General features: G+C 34.0%; 1 long non-coding RNA gene across 1 annotated transcript; it reads left to right on the top strand.

Annotated features, from left to right (window-relative positions):
• The first annotated feature begins 9,616 nt into the window (after nucleotides 1–9,616).
• LOC148782956 (uncharacterized) lies at nucleotides 9,617–10,276 on the top strand. Its single transcript, XR_016051633.1, has 2 exons — nucleotides 9,617–9,783; nucleotides 9,890–10,276. It is a non-coding gene; the product is annotated as an uncharacterized LOC148782956 (long non-coding RNA).
• Nucleotides 10,277–12,923: the final 2,647 nt, after the last annotated feature.

The following is a 12,923-nucleotide window of genomic DNA, read 5'->3' as shown; positions in this document are numbered from 1 at the left end:
AACATTTAGGGGTATTTTTATCATTTGGCATGGCAAGGTATTGGTACTATTTTCAAAAATTTCCTTCATTGTTTTGCTTTAGAGAAGAAAAAACATTTCATAGGAAAAAAACAATTCTAGCTTTTCATACGGAACAACAAGGGCTAAAATGATCATTTTAGCAAGACAACTAGATCAAGCAAAACAAGACCATCTTGCCGATCAAAGCTTAGTACTAGGTACTCGGGACATGTGTTTTTAAAAGAACACTATTCCATGTTTCTAAAATGGAATAATTAGGGGTTAAAATAACTTCCCTTGAGCCACATAATTCCTTCCATTGTCCAGGTTTAGTAACTCTAAAAATGTGTTCCACCTTTCTAATGCGGAACTATTGACGGCATTTCAATTACCAAACAAGCGCAATATGAGAAATTTTCAACTTTTTTTTTTAGAAAGTAACGGATTAGTATAAAAACTTAAAACACACTGATTAGTATAAAAACTTAAAACATACCCTTAAGAGTAGTTTTGAGTTAAAATTCTTAAAAAGATTTTTTTAAAGATAGAGGGCATGTATAGCATACTCCAGCAATTGGTCGTTGAAAACTCGCTCTTTAGGGCAAAACACCTATTCAAGAGGATATGTTTGACTCCAAATTTTGTTAATAATACTAGAATCACCGCATGTATATTTTTGGATTGAATTCCTATAATCTGGTCTTATGTGTCCAAAAAAACAATGTTATACAGTTAGTACAAAGAGTTCACATTCGTCTTAAACCATCACATGCCAAATCCTATCTGAACCTACCATTTAACAAATTTAGAGTCAATCTCAGGATTTGAAGTTTCTACAAAGAATTGATTATTTCTTGGAGCTCCAAATCAAATCTTATTAAGAAGTGAACACTTTAGTATTTTTATTTTTGAAAAATATTATGTAGTATTACAAAAGAATATACTTTTAAATTTAGTATTAAATTTGTAATAAATAAATAAAAAATTGTGGGTTTTAGTCCCACCATAAAGAATAGAGTGAAACAAGAGTAGATAATAGAGGAAACCAGAGTAGAACAAAAAAGAGAGCATGGGTGCATGTTTGGAGCACACAAAGTATGTGATACTCATGTGCGCATTCCTGTGCGCAAGGTTGCTTGAGGAGCGCTTCGCACGCTCGCATCGACGTCCTTCCCCCCTACACTGTGCGGGTCAGGCTCATGGCTTCTACCATATTTTATGGTAAGGGGGCAATAAATTTAACAATAAAAGAGCAAAATACAGTCTTGAGAGAACGTTTTCAACGTGATGGTAGACGGGAGGGTCTACTGTCCCTATTTGTACTTCCATAGAACTTCTTGACCAAAATTCCATAGCCCTCGTTTCCCCATTGATTTTCAAGAGAAGAGAATGTAGAGATATCGGTTTCTCGCACACGTTCAAAGTCGCCTTTGATGTGGTGCAGCATGGCGATTATGCTTGAGGGAAGGTTGTGGACTGAATTAGATTTAAGTCTAAATTATTACAGTTTGGCTGAAAGAGTGGAAACATATTTTCGTGGAAGTATATAAATGAAGGAAAATTGTTTTATAGGGATGCTCAGCCTATCAAAATGAGTAAAGCTTCACCTCATAACTCATCAAAAAGTACAATTTAAGTGTAGAAAAACATTTAAACCGATAATAACATTTAAACCGATGATCTTTGCTGTAACATTATGGATGTGAAAAAAAATTAGGATTTCAAATCTAAAAATAATGTGTATATTGCAGCAAATCATCTAAAACATCCATTTCACCTTAAAAATAAGTATTAACAGACCCGCAAGATCCGTACTTTTTTTGAGTTTTAAATTTTATTATCGGTATTGGATATTGATTTTAGAGCCACCATGAAGATTTTCGATGCCCAAAGTGCTTTCCATATGAGGATTTGAGGCAAAACTTTATTTTGTTTTTATAAGACCTAAGCCCTATAGAAACTTCATCCTTACTATTTGTTTTCTCATAAGTTGAGAGATCATATAGAGGTTTTTGAACAAAGACAAACGTACTGTATTTTTTTCAAGAATACAATCCACATGCCTTACTAAAGAAATGGGAAAAAGCATTGTTGTTTTTTTAAAAAGGAGTTGTCTACAAAAATATCATTTATCTTTTATACATGGAGGCTTGTCATTTAAATTTCAAAATAGATAGTTGTAAAAGTGTCATTGAATAGATACAAAATTCTAAAAAAAAAAAATTGTATTTGTACCCTAACAGCCACTTATGCCCCAACCCCATTTTCTAGAAATACGATTGTTAATCATGATTACTACTTCTACTAATGATCTCTCATGCCAAAAAGCAAAGAACAGTGGAGGCAGTTTGAAGAATAATGAGAGAAATAGTAATACATTACCTGAAGAGAAAATGAGTGTGGTGAATAGAAGGACCAATAAGGCATTTGGGCTCACAACTGTGGCCATATCCCTAGGCCGTAGGGGAAGTGTAAAGATGCTTAACCTCTGTTTCGTGGTATAAAGTGCACCTGACCTCTATTTATTTTATGGTCCTGAGATATCCTTTAGAGAGATCCAAGATAACCCCTTCAAAAGATGAAAAGACTTCAATATGGTAAAATAAATTGAATGGTGCTCATTTTGTGCTCCTGAGAGGGGCAGTTTGTACATTTGCTCCCTTCAAAAGATGAAAAGACTTCAATATGGTAAAATAAATTGAATGGTGCTTATTTTGTGCTCCTGAGAGGGGCAGTTTGTACATTTGCTCCCTCAGGCACAACACCTACATAAAAGGAATCTCTTTTAAGATCTGATTATGCAATCTCTTTTTCTCAACTAGCTAATAGATAAGTTTATTATTATTATCCAAGCCTTATTTCAACTATTTTATTTAGGGTTAGATGATGTTATGTTACGTTTGATCATGATTCATGAAATAAATGTAACGATAGTTTTACACTGGTTGCCATCCTAGCACAACTCTTCTTCATTCTTTAGACTTGGAACCGGCATGACTAGCTTGGAACTAGTCATGGTGAAGCTAATTAGTAAATAGAATAAACAGGTAATATCCACAAAATTTAGGGTCTAAAGATACACCAAGCTGGGGTTTTACTCAAGGGAGCAAATGCACCCTTTGCTCCATCAGGAGCATAAAATCTATTTAGTAATAGGAAATTGATGGGAGAATGTGTCAAGAGAAGACTTCAGATAATCTGAAGTAAATACAAAAAATTAAAGAAAAGCAACAAGGCCAAGTCAAAGAAACATATATGGGCTTGGAATGGTGCATTTTATAAGCATTTAACTGATTAAAGTCCACAGGGTCAATGGACCGTAATAAAGATGTGCGACCTACTGCCAGGTCATATCTTCTCATTTTATCTCCATGACCTAAGTTTATGTAAAGTTGCAACTTTAATAGAGTATTTCAAAGTTGGAAAACCTTTCAATTGATCATCGTAATATAGAGATGTATAGATATAAAGACAAAAAATGAATTTCAAATCCTAAAAGTAGTGCAGCTTATATCAAATTATGCGGACCATCTATTTTGAAGATTTTAATGTATTTATGGATCTGCTCGATTGCATTATTTTAAGAGTTTTAAATTTATAATTAAGATTTAACATGAATTTTGAAACCTGTATGGTTCCCGACACCCCCGAAATTACATCTTTAGGCAAACTTTTGAGGTGCGCCTTACTTGTATTGTATAAGGTGAGTACCTTATATGAAACTCATCCGTATTGTATTTATTCGTACTATGCGGCACATATGCCTAGTCCGATGTGTTTTTCTTTGTTTTGTTCACTCTTTTACTATTATGCAAATTCTGCTCGTACAAATTGGACTGTTAATGGGCTCAGGCCGGGTTCGGACTGCATGTTAAGGCCCACATTGAGGCATGATAGGCCAATTTTTTTAAAAAATATATATTGCCCATGTTGAAATTTATTTTCCGATATTTATATAAGGCCCAGCTCAGCTTAGCCCAATTTGTTTTTGGGGCATTTTGCGGTTGGGACTCGGTACTGTGAGTTTGAGCTTGGGCTAAGTTTCGAGCTAGGGCTAACCTTACATAGTTTGAGTCGGCTTAGGTTTTGGGCTAGCCCGGCCAGGTCCCAGACTGTTATCAGCCCTATGTAAACATTGTGTGTTATCATCAAAAACTGTAAAATGTAATAACTTCTTAAAATTATTTCGCCCATAATGTAATGTGTTGGATATAATAAAACTAACTTCTTAAAAATTATTTTGGCCATAATGTAATGTGTCATATATAATAAATTTATTTATTTATTTATTTGTACATCCTCACAATTTAGAGGATACATTCTTTCTTTTTTTTTGTTTCATTTGTTTTTCCTCAACGTTGAAGGATTTTGGTATATCCATAATGCATTTGACTCTATGCTTGCCAATATTATTTGATATTTAAGTGTGATTAGTTAGAATGTTTTCCCTTTGCTTGTTTAAGAATAACACATAAAATAATAAATCAAGATGTCAGAACTTACCATTCTTGTAGACTTTAGAGTTACGCGTCAACATTATTTATTCAAATGGATCGTCGAAAACTTGAAGTAGACAAGCCCATATGCTACATATTATTAGTAAATAAAATGTCTTTTATATTATATTAGTTTACAATATCATCTAGGCAGATGATATGTGGTGTAGGATAGGATTTAAAGATGGATGTGGTTTGTATAAGGTTACAGTTTTAAATAATCAAATTAAGATACACTTTCAAATTTTATCATAAATATAATTTTGGTGTAAAAAAATCTAAGGATGGTTTGAGAATCTATATTCGTGTCTAATTATAAAATCATAAGCTCCAAAAATGGTTCAAATCAAGTAGATCTATAACTAGTGAAAATATTGAAAATAGACAATCTAGATAATATATTTCAAGATGCATTATTTTTAGGACTCGAAATTTTCTTTTCTTTTCATATTCATTCATCTCGATACCGAGATAATCAATTAGCGGGCTTTCCAATATTAAAACAACCTTTTATGATGGATTTTTGAGGTGCACTTTAATTCTACATTTTAAGATTGCAACCTTATATAAACTTTTTTTTTAAAAGATTGAACAAAACAAAATTCATATTTATCAACAAAGTCTCAATTGTCTACCATGGTCCATATTCTATGCATCTTTTAGCAAGATATGAAACATGCATTCTCATATTCCCAAAAGGAAAAGATTTTATGGTTTTTCCCAACCATATAATACCCTAGTCTAGGCCCCATAAACCATAGCAAAGGGAGATTTGTTACGTGTTGTGAACAACTTCAACAATTGTTTTGGAGCTCTTTAAACCCTTATATTTGTTGTCTTTCAAAGGGGTAGCTTAAAGGCCGACTTTGAGAGAGAATTGATTTTTGAAATCATTTAATTTAATAGGGTTGATATTTGGGGTGAGTAAAGCGGATCAAAATTTTGAAAGTCCCCCAAACTAATACGTCAATCACTCGGTAATCCCCAAGTACACCAAATGCAAAAGCATGGAAAAGGAAAGTGAAACAAAATATACATTTGGCAAGCCACTGTTTTTTTTTTTTTTGTTTGGGAGTTGTTTAGCTTTTCAAGTTTTTTTTTTCAATTAATGATTTTCATCAAGGTGATGACCTTATGAAGTGTTTGAAATCATGTCCAATGGATTAGGTTTTCTAGCACGCCGAAACGGTCAAGTACTTTAGCCAAAAGACACTCCAACATCGTTTTCCTTCCATACCATTCCTCCATAGTTTCATTAAGGGAATTTTGAAGAATGAACTTATTGAAGTCTTATTGGAAATTGGAGGGTGAAACGGGACAATATAAGGTAATTTATGGAAAAAAAATTTCCGCACACTTCTTATTTTTAAGTACTGAAATATTGCTATCATAAGACCGTATTTGTTTTTAGTTTTACTGATAAGAATTACTGGAAATCTAAGTTCTCTAAACAATTTTGTCCTCGTGATATAAAAAAAATTTAATTTTCTAATACTATTTTGTCTGTACAAATACACAAATACTACAAAATCTAGAGTACTAGAGTTGTCATTTTCTAAAAAGAAAGTTCACAAAAGATTTGAAATTAAGCAGAATTAAAAGATCTCCGTTCGATTCCCATTTATAGATAGAGAAAGCGCCCTTTTACCTTTATCCAATGTGACCATCCAAAGCACTTATTACACGATGAGTTTGACTCTTTAGTTCTCGATTTCAACTATAAAAAATAGTTCATTAATTGATAGATACCCAACAGTCACATGATTTTCAAGGTACATCGCGAAAAAACCTATCTTCATGATCAATAAATCACAGTTCGAATGCTAGAGATGGTGGCAGGGGCATGCTGAATATAAACCAAATTCTCTCACCAAATGTAAACCAACCTCTTTTTCTTTGTGATTTCTTCTTTTTATTTTTTCGAATTTATTTGGCGCAGCCCAAACCGGCTCTAATAGGGCTAGGGCTAGGCTTGAGCTAGTGCCTTTTTTGCCCAGTCCCTATGGGGATTAGGGCCAGGGTTGGCCTTGCCCAAGCCATGCTCATTACCAACATACTGTATGCCAAATTATCACAAATACCCCTCTTACCACTAATAGCATTGATTTTTGTGGTAAAATAATGAGTCACAAGCATACACGTGAACATGCTAAAGCCACCTCTTTTACCGATGTGAGTATGCTAAAGCCACCTCTTCAAGCACCTTTGCACACCCATATATGTTTGTACATGTATATTGCACACTTCGCGTGCTCCACTTAGACTTTCTTTCTCCTTAAGATGCAAATTCCTCCCAAAAAAACAAGGGGAAGAGTTTATATAAGATTGCAACTTTAAAATGTAGAATCACAAATGCACCTCAAAAATATATCAGAAATATTGTTTTAATGTTGAAAAAACACTCCAGTCAATCATCTCGACATTAAGATGTATGAATATGAAAAAAAAAAAAAAAGTTTTTGAGTCCCTGAAATAGTGCATCTTGCAACAATTATCTAGACTGGCAATTTTCAAGATTATCATATATTTATAGATCTACTTGATTTTAACCATTTTTGGAATTTAAAATTTTCTAATTAGTTATGAAACTAGATTCTAAGATAATACTAAGAATATTTTACAACAAAATTACATATTATGATAAAATTTTAAGGTGCGCCTTAATTGGATTGTTTAAGGTTGCAACCTTATAGAAACCGCACCCAAAAAAAAAAAAAACCTATGAAGAGTTCTAAAAAATAATGAATTGATTCGAATTAAAAAGGAAGATAACAAACATACAGCTTCAATGACTACATAATTTACAAGAACCAAAGGAAAATAATATTTTTTACCAATAACTCAAGTTTGAAACAAAAATAAGAACTCAAATACTCTATATTAAGACAAACTTCACATAGGCATAACTTTTCGATCCAATATCAAAATCGTTGCTTTGACCCTATTTCAAAAATGGAAAAAGTTTATATAAGGTTGCTACCTTATAATGTGGAGCTACAGATGCACATCAAAAATCCATCAAGAAAAGGTAGTTTTAATGTTGAAAAACCCTTTGATTGATCATCTCGACATCAAGATGTGTGACCATGAACAATAAAATGATTTTAAAATAGTAAATTTTAGAAATAGTGAATTTTACAACATATTATCTGCACCATCCATTTTCAAGATTTTCATATGTTTATAGATCTACTTGATTTTAACTATTTTTGAAATTTAAAATTAATAATAAAAATAGATTTTGAAATAATCCTAAAAACATTTTATATCAAAATAATATACCATGTTAAAATTTACAGGCGCACCTTACCTCTATAGCTACGGATGCATCCGTATGCCAACTGCACCCTTCAAAGATAGCAGCTCCATGAAGGCCAGATCGTCATCCCCATACTTCGTGGCCCATTGCTGGACTGCATCACCTTGGTTCTTAGAACACAATGAATAGCGGTATTTTTATATTTAAGCATGACTTTTCCTTTCTCTATTCTTCAACATGGAACAAAAGGAACCCGCTGCTTCCCTCTCTAGAAATACGATAAAACACATTTTCGAAAGGGTGCGGTTTGTACAGAGCCCAGGCTCTAAATAATCAAATTAGAGCCTACCTTCAAATAGTGTCGAGAAATATGGTTTTAATACCGAAAATCTTTTTGATAGCCTTAAAATATATTTTTATGTTTATTTATAAAGTTTCAAAATTAATGTAGATCGAGAGATCTATGAAAATTTGAAAATCTTGAAATTTGACAGTCCAAAAGTGAGTTACAAAATACACTATTTCCAAACCTTGAAATCTATTTTTTTATCATGTCTATGCATATTGATATTAAGATGATGAATTTGAGGATATTTGAGCATCAAAACAATATCTTCTAGTGAAATTTTTGAGCTAGACTCAAATTTGATTGATTAGAGCATCGGCTCTATATAAACTTTTCCCTTTTCCAAAGCACCGTGGTTCAAAAAGCTTATTGTTTTGAAGAGCACCTACTTTTTTGGGTGAAGTTTCCCTCTAATACTATAGAAGTAAGGGTGCACCTCTAAATTTTATTTGGAGATGTAGTTCTAGTGTTAGAATTTTTATGATGGCTTAAAATTTAAGTTTTATTTGTAGATATGACATTTAAAATTTCTAAAATAGTATAGGTCCGATCTATAAAGACTTGAAAATCTTAAAAATAGACATTTCCGATAATTTGTTACATATTGTACAATTTTAAAAATTTGAAATTTTATTTTTCTTCACATCCATACAAGATGATAAAATTGGAGGGTTTGAAATGCTCTTTTTCTTCACATCCATACAAGATAATAAAATTGGAGGGTTTTCCAACACTAGTAATACTCTCTTCAAGGGGAATTTGAGGTGCACCTCACTTCAATAGCATAAGATAGGCACCTTATGTAACTCTTTCCATTATTTTTCGCATAACAAAATATGAGATTTTTGAAGGGTGTTTGGTTCAAAGAAAATTTATTTGAAAAATCGGCTTTATACCTTGCAAGGTATGATGGCCCCTTTTCCCATGAAACATGGGTGATTTGTATTTTTTTTTAGAACATTTCTTTTTTTGGGGGTAATTCAGTGGCGAAGAGAGGCTCTACCCATTTTTTCGTATAGTTTAGGAGCTAGTTTTTTTTTAAGCTATTAGTCGGGTGCTGTTGGTGGAAATGAAAAGCAGAACGTGGTGATTAGGGCGTGATGCTGCTACCACCGCAACCCAGCCCCTTTCCTAAAGCAAAAGCCTTTTCATAAAACAAAGAGTGATCTTTAAGTACATAACCTAAAATTTTAGGTAAAATACATGATGTTCCGGTTACAAGCGGAAATTACAAAGGGTGGTTTTTTTTCTTAAAATTGCCCTTCGATCAACCTGAATTTTGATTTTTTTAGTTTTTTTATTAGTAGGGCAGTACTCCATTATTTAACCTAAAATTTGGGTTGATCGATGGGCAATAATGAAAAAACTCAAAAAAAAAAAAAATCAAAATTCAAGTTGACCGAGTGACAATTTAAAAAAAAACAAAAAAAAGGCTAGTTGATGACTTTCTTTGTAATTCTTCCTATAAATGGAACACTTCGTATTTTACGTAAAAATTTAAGGCCCGATCGTAAATCACTCTAGAACAAACATAAAAAAGAGGTTGGATCAGCAAAAATCTCTTTTTAAGAGAGAGAATTCCCATGAAACAAATGCGCACCCTCAAGGTGTCTACGTCCTTAAATTAGCACAAATGGGAGTAATTAGCAAACATTTGCACAAGCACCCATTTTTCACTTTAAGTATTTATTTTCTCCTTTTGTAGATTTCAAGCATTCTTCCTCTGTAAAACACACACAATCTCTCTCTCTAAAAACTGACTCGTTAAAGGTTTCTTTCCATGCATAGAAAAGGTGGAGAGAAGAAGATAATGATCAATTGTTGTGCCAAGAAGAAGAATAGAAGGAAACAAAATGAAAGGACAATCACAATGCGACAGGGGAGGAGAGGAGAGGAGTACAATACCGACGCGGTCGAGAGGGAGAGATCGAGAGGTGAGAAACGTCGAGGAAGTGTTCGTTCCATTTCCAACAAGACAAAATCCCAACAGGGGTTTCTCTCCCTTTCCGCCCACCCACCAAAACCAAGAAAAATGCATCAAATCTCCCTCTATAAGTACCATATGCATGTAGAGAATGTTGCATAACCATAACCCAATTACTCGTATTTCCTACGTTATATTTGAGACATGGCGAAGAAGCTTGTGAATGGAAGCACTGTCTTTGTCCTCTTTTACTTGCTGCTCCTTATTTCCGCTTCACGTAAGGAGCATTTATTTTTAGAGAAATTCACATAAAAAGCATCTTTTATGTTTTGAATTAAAAATAGTTCTATATGTATTTTACACGAAAATCACAATTTTTTTTTATTCTAGCAACATGTGTGTTTTAATTTTATGTTTTTATCCATACATCATATTAAGCTAAACTTTACTACGTCTATATTTCTCACCATCACACACATATAAAAAGTATTTGAAAAATAATAGCTAACCAAGATATGTGTATATTATTCAAGGTTATTTTATTTATTTAAAAATATTTTTACACATTTTATAAGTGTATGATGGTGAGAAGTATTAATATATCAAATTTTAGCTTAATATGATGTTAAGATAAAATATAAAATTAAAACACTTTATGCTTTATGAAATTAAAATACTCTTTGTGCTTTCAAAAAGATGGATTTTTGTGTAAAATATGGAATGTGCGGAATTATGTTTTTAATTTTTAAAATATAAACATAATGTTCTGTAAATTTTCCTAATGTCTATAACCATCTTAAAACTATGCAAAATGAGATTATATACAATGAGACCATTTACCTTTGGTACAGAGAGGTCCCAGTTATTTATAACCATCCAATGTGAAATCTGATAGCTTGGGTGTGTGATAATGTTTGAGAAAATTTCTTTAGAACTTTGAGCTAACTCAATGAAAGAACTACAGCGACCCAATTTCACATCTAATAGTCAAGATTGATTGTGACCACCTTGTACCGATGATTAGTGGCCTCAATATATACTTTCCCATACAAAATAAAGGAGGGAGAGAGACAACTCAAATTTGAATATGGCAAAAGAGGCTCACATGGACAGCCATTTCCGTGGAATGTGACTTTTCCTTTGTTTGATTTATTGGAAATACTGTAGACTGGCCTCTCTAATGAAATGGCGTTTCCTCGATAGCTTTTAGAAATGCGCTCTCCTGGGGTACCCTGAATATATACACATTTTCTGTTTTTTCAAGGCTTGAGACGGCCCAACCTGTTCGGCCTAGCACTGAAAAACTAGGGCTTAGACCAACATGGCTCATGGGACAGTCCTTGGCCAAGGCAACGACCAATTTCCCTTACTTTCTTTATCGTTCAATAGCCATATGGCTGTGATTGGGCTACCCTTCAACCCGGTTTGAGCTGGGTCGGTCTCTAACTAGGACATGACAGGGCCGGCACCTTGTGAGCTCTACTCTATTTCACCAACATGCCTAACAATTCTCTAAAAGTTTTATTTCCTGGCATTCCATATTTTTCTATTTTCATCAATTTTTATATATGTAAATGTTGTCTTGGCACGAAGCAGCCGGAGTCGCTAGGACGATTCAGCCCGGCCCAAGTCTGGAGCCGTTTCTAGCTTTTAAAGCATCGCATTTAAGAAAATATTATGGTATTGCTACCAACATAATATAGGCAATTAAAAAGACTAATTGAAATACTGAGGCACAATTGTGCAAGTAGGAAAGCTTACTTCTCATGTTTTTGTTGCTTTTCTTTTTTGTGGCGATAAAGCATTTGAAGAAGGAGAAGGTAAAGTGTGCAAGTGGAGAAGTAGGTCATGGACTGGATATTGCGATGATTCCAACGCTTGCAGCAAGACATGCCAATCCGTGGAGGGGGCCAAGTTTGGAGCTTGTCACGCTGATGGACTTGGCATGGCCTGCTTTTGCTACGCCGACTGTTAAAAAGATGTCATTTACTGTTAAAGAGATCATCTACCCAAGAAAGGGACTTCATGGGGTGATGGAGTTTGCTATGTAACCTCTCGATGTTTTCGAGTGTGCATGTGTTCTTTGTGTGGGAAATAAAGTGCTCTTCTTCGTTGTTGTGCATTTCTTTCTCTCCCTTTCTCCTAACCACCGATCACAGCAGCTTGAGACACATAGATCATCAGAAACAACCACTCACAAAGAATCAAAAGAGAGAAACAAAAGATGCCAAAAGAAAAAGAAAAAGAAAAACAGAAAAGAAATAGAATGAAAAGAAACAAAGTACAGACCCAATTGGGGTCTGTTTCATACACTCAAAGAAGGCTTAACCCTGAGCCTTCTCTTCCATGCAGATGGAAGCATAAGAACTTCAGATGACACCAACTTCAATCGTACCTCTCTCTCAATCATCAACTTCAATATATGATCACCATAGATGGATGATGAGGGAAGCATCTGCTACCTCTGAACTTTGAAGTTAACACACGGTTTCCTCATTGATTTGGCTCTGAAAATCTCTCCGATTAGAGGCGCTGCAAACAACGTAGTAGCAAAATCGCATTAAGTTCTAATCGAAATGAAAACAAAAATTGTGCCATCAAACACGAGAGGGAGAGACTTTTCATCTAGCAGCATAGCCAGAAGTCAAACAATCACATGAGGGTTTCTCGAGCAGGGCTTTGAAAGGGGGAGAGAGAGAGAGCTCGAGAGCAGGCGAGACAAGAGAGAGCAAAAGCAGTCTGATGCTTATAACATCGATCAGAGGTATTTCCCTTGTTATTTTTGTATCTCATAAGTCTTACATTTGTTTTATAATAATGGACTCAGCTAATTGAGAGAGAGAGAGAGCGTTTTTGTAGAGAGAGACAGAGAGGGGTCATATAGAAGTCGATAAAGCC

This window comes from Amborella trichopoda, chromosome 3, assembly GCF_054954075.1.
Source record: "Amborella trichopoda isolate Santa Cruz 75 chromosome 3, AtrichopodaSantaCruz75HAP2 v2.0, whole genome shotgun sequence".
Lineage (NCBI taxonomy): Eukaryota > Viridiplantae > Streptophyta > Magnoliopsida > Amborellales > Amborellaceae > Amborella > Amborella trichopoda.
Note: the sequence above shows the minus strand (reverse complement) of the source record. Positions and strands in the feature narration are given on the sequence as shown.